Here is a 4,736-nt window from a genome sequence, read left to right as displayed (position 1 = left end):
AATCATTTCAGAATTGCTCTCAAGTATACATTGAGGCCTTAATAATGCAACTGAATGATGGCTGAAGTGTTTTTCCCTAAGGTCACAGCATTCTCCTTTCAGCATTCAAAGCTTCTTTACCTTGCTTGCAAATGAAACTTAGAATCCTGTCAAGTTTTCCTTCATCAGACACCATGGGTTCTAATTATTACCTGGTCTGTCTGAACGGTAACTGTCATTATGGATCAATGCAATGGAGTTTCACTAGAAACTGAAGCATCTGAGCTGGAGACACCCTTTGAATGGTTTGCTGTCAGTGTGAATCCTCCTCAAGTAATCTTTCTTCAATTTACTGTTTTATTTATATTTGAAAGTAAATATCCTTATCTTCCATAAATCTTGAATTTAGGACATGGTAAAGATCAGCCCTGGCTGTAACTACACTCTAACACTCTTGTCTGGCCTCTCTGTGCATCTGCATGCATGACAGTGGAGAATGAATAACCTCTCCTCTCAGGGTTGATGGGGAGATGTATAATGGGAAGTTAAATACTGTAACTGAATGTGCACAGAGCGCTGTCTCACTCACAGTAGCCATTTAATAGATGGTGCTGGATGCTGGTATACTCAGATTATTGAATGAGTTCTAAAGCTCCTTACATCTTAATAAAAAGAATGTATATTTCTTCATTTCTCGGGTTTGAAGCACATGCCAGTGTGGAATATCTTTTTCTTTGGCAAACTCTGAGAAATAAAGATAATTTACAAGATGATCTTTAGAGAAATATATAGGACAATACAATGGATTGGGTAGTCCTTGTAGTAGAGTCTCATCATGGTTCTTCCAAAGTGCCATAGTTTTAATGACTAAAATAAAACAAATACTTTACAATACTGCAAATCAGAAGTGCAGCACAGGCCTTACTTTACTAACAACAGATGTTGGTGTAGATGCCTTTCTCCTGAGTCTTGTAGGCCTTGTAGAAGAAACTGTTTCCTTATTCATGTACCTTGTTGGCTGTTTTTTAGTTTCTCAGATTGTCAGTGAGATGATAATCACAGCCAGGTTTCCTTTGGTCAGAATTCTCATTTCTCCAGCTTGGGAAGAAATGACATTTGGTCATGGATCCTGCTATCAATCACTTTTGACACTTTCACTAAACTCTATGATGCCTGTTTCTTCTACTTTTAAGGGCCTATATTGTTAAATTATGCCCAGAAGACATATTCACAGATGATGACTCCAACTCTCTTGTTCCTCACTGGACTTTATTGCTGCATTCATTCTTTCCCAGCTTCATCTTCTGTGCTAATTTTATGTCCTTTGTGCCTCTTCTGTGCTTTGGACATGCTTGGAGAGCTTTATAAACTTTACTAAAGTCAACAACAAGCTTTTTCAGAATTCCTAGAGATGAAGAGAGTTGCTTTACTTTTGATTCTGTCATAATATATTATTTATACTTCTGTGAAAAGCTTTTTTTTAAGAAAATCTAATATTACACAACTTAAAACACAGCTTCATGTTGTTGAGGTGATTGATAAAAAACATAGGGGAAGAGTGTTTTTCCTCAGTGTTGTCTGTAAACTGGAAACACTAGCTAAAATGGGACCAAGACAGAGATTAAAAACATAGTTTTATGGCTGAGCAACTTTGGGTATATGCCCAGGAGTGGTATTGCTGGGTTTTGAGGTAGGTGGATTCCCAATTTTCTGAGATACTGCCATACTGATTTCCAGAGTGGCTCTACATGATTGCATTCCCACCAGCAGTAAAGGAGTGTTCCTCTTTCTCCACATCTTCTCCAACATAAGCTGTTGTCTATATTATCTTAGCCATTCTGACAGGCATAAGATGGTATCTCAGAGTCATTTTGATTTGCATTTCCCTGATGGCTAAGGATGTTGCATTTCCTTAAATGTCTTTCATCCATTTGAGATTCTTCTGTTGAGAATTTAGCTCTGTAGCACATCTTTAATTGAATTATTTGATATTTTGTTGTCTAGATTCTTGAGATCTTTACATATTTTAGAGATCAGGCCTCTATCTTATGTGGCATTGGTAAATATCTTTTCCCATTCTGTAGGTTGCCTTTTTGTCTTATTGACATTGTCCTTCACCTTACAGAAGCTTCTCAGTTTCAGGAGGTCCCATTTATTAATTGTTGCTCTCAGTGTCTGTGCTACTGTTGTTTGTTATATTTAGGAAGCAGTCTCCTGTGCCAATGCGTTCAAGGTTATTTCCCACTTTCTCTTCTATGAAATTCAGTGTAACTGGATTTATGTTGAGGTCTTTGATCCATTTAGACTTGAGTTTTTTGCATGGCAATAAATATGGATCTATTTGCATTCTTCTTCATGTAGATATCCAGTTATGCCAGCACCATTTGTTGAAGATGCTTTCTTTCTTCCATTGTATAGTTTTTGCTTTTTTTTTTTTTTTGTAAAAAATCAGGTGTTTGTAGTTGTGTGGATTAATGTCAGGGTCTTCAATTTGATTCCATTCATGAATGTGTCTGTTTTTCCCCCCTGGTGGGCAACCATGTATTTATTGTGTTTGGGAGGCAGAGTAAGTAAGAAACCTCAGCAGAAAGAAGTTTGGGTACAGTCCAGAGTTCCTGGTGAAGAGCAGGAGGGTCTCTGTTTTGCCCATCAGAGAACAAGAGAGGGGCCTCAATTCTCTTTGTTTCTCCATGGGGCTTCTTGAGCTTCTCAAAGTTCTTCAGGATGATGTCATATAGCACAGCATAAGCTTTATGGATCTCCATTACCATCAGCTGGGGGTCTTGGTATTCTGCCTTGTCCAGCTCATGCACCAGCTACAGATAATCACCGACATGGGGCTGTTTGGCTGCTTTGACTACTGCATCACCCCTCTCTGAGAAGTACTTTGAGATTTGAGTGTGGAAGCCCTCCAGCTTGGTATGAAGGCTGGTCATCAGCTCAAACACCTTCTCCTGGACAGCCACTCCAAAATTATTCTCATCCTCTATCTGAGGTATTTGTAGTTGCAACCAGGTAGTGACCAGATTGAGTTGCTCAATGACATCCTGGATCTCAGGCTTTAGGTGCTGCAGAATATTGGAGAAATTATTTTGGCCACTCCACGTAGTTAAAAGGATATTTATTTAATGGCGTAACTCACAAATTAAGTAATGGGTAGGTCGCAGGGTCTGGGGAAGGTGTATTGCAATCCAGCGGTGTTCTCCGGAGCTCTGCACAATCCACCTTTCACCGTTCAGCGTCCCGGCACCGAGAGAGCGCACAGAGAGAGCGCACAGAGAGAGCGCTGGCCCATCCAGCTCTCTGGTCCCCAGGTGCCTCCCCTCGCCCCGCCTCATAGGTGTGACAGTTGCCAGAGTCTCAGTGGGGGTTGGAACTTCCAGATCCAAGCTGGAATGGCTACCCACTACAGCAGAAAGTCCACGATCTTCTCATTGCAGTTCACTGGGCCACAGGGAGGACCTTTGTCTTCATCTTCCCCTTTCTTCTTCTCATCCTTCTCTTCCCTCTCCCGCTGTTTCTTCTACTCCTCCTTCTGTTTCTCCTTGACTGGATCAGGGACTGGGATGTCCAATGGAGCCTTCAGATTGCTCAGGTTGGCTGCATTGAGAGCTGGCTCCTTTAAGAATGCTTCCAGCTCTGAGATCTGCTTGGGAAAATAGCTCCCAAGCAGATTTTCTGTCTTGCTACACAGGTCTTCATGAAACACACCCATCTTGGCTTGGGCTTCAGGATGTACCCTCAGTGTGGCCATGGTCAGATGGGTAGAGGGTGGCTGAGTGCCACACAAGGAGCCTGGAGTGGACAGCTGGAAGGAAAAGTGAAAGCAGACCTTGAAACCTGCACGGCCTTTCTTCATTTGGGGAATGGAGGCCAATGTGTCTGTTTTTATGCCAATACCAAGCTGTTTTTATTTTTATAACTCTATAGTAGAGCTTGAAGTCAGGAATGGTGATACCTCTGGAAGTTCCTTTATTGTATAAGATTGTTTTGGCTATCCTGGGATTTTTTTGGTTTTCCATTTGAAGCTGAGTATTGTTCCTTCAAGGTCTGTGAAGAATTGAATAGGGATTTTGATGGGGATTGCATTGAATCTGTAGATTACTTTTGCCAAGACTGCCATTTTTCTATGTTGATCCTACCTATCCAAGAACATGGGAGATCTTTCCATTTTCTGATATCATTATTTGTAATAGCCAGAACCTAGAAACAACCTAGATTCCCTTCAACAGAAGAATGGATAAAGAACGTGTAGTACATTTACACACTGGAGCAGTAAAAAACAATGTTATCCATGAAATGTATAGGCAAATGGATGGAACTAGAAAAAATCATTCTGAGTGAGGTAACACAGACTCAGAAAGACAAACATGGTATGTACTCACATAAGGAAATGTTAGAAGCAAAGCAAAGGATAACCGAGCTAAAATCGACAACCCCAGAAAAGCTAGGAAAATGTGAGGACACTAAGAGGGACACATCTGGATTGCCCCAGGAAGGGAAAAGGGTTAAGATCTCCTGGGCAGACTGAGAGGGGGGGATAGAGGGAAGGGGAGGGGAGGAGAGATGGGGAGGGAGAGCAATGAAAGAGATACCTTGACAGAGTGTACCATTAAGGAGATAGGGAGAAATCTGAAGCTAGGAAAATACCCAGGAACTCACAAGATTGTCCCCATCTAAAACTCATAGCAATGGTGGAGAGGGTTCTTGAACTAGCCTTCCCTTGCACTCATTGTTGTCTATCCTAATTATCATCA

General features: G+C 41.3%; 1 pseudogene; it reads right to left on the bottom strand.

Moving 5' to 3' along the window:
* Nucleotides 1-666: 666 nt before the first annotated feature.
* LOC102921756 (proteasome activator complex subunit 1 pseudogene) lies at nucleotides 667-3,734 on the bottom strand (annotated as a pseudogene).
* Nucleotides 3,735-4,736: the final 1,002 nt, after the last annotated feature.

The sequence above is a fragment of the Peromyscus maniculatus genome, chromosome 2 (assembly GCF_049852395.1).
Source record: "Peromyscus maniculatus bairdii isolate BWxNUB_F1_BW_parent chromosome 2, HU_Pman_BW_mat_3.1, whole genome shotgun sequence".
NCBI lineage: Eukaryota > Metazoa > Chordata > Mammalia > Rodentia > Cricetidae > Peromyscus > Peromyscus maniculatus.
Note: the sequence above shows the minus strand (reverse complement) of the source record. Positions and strands in the feature narration are given on the sequence as shown.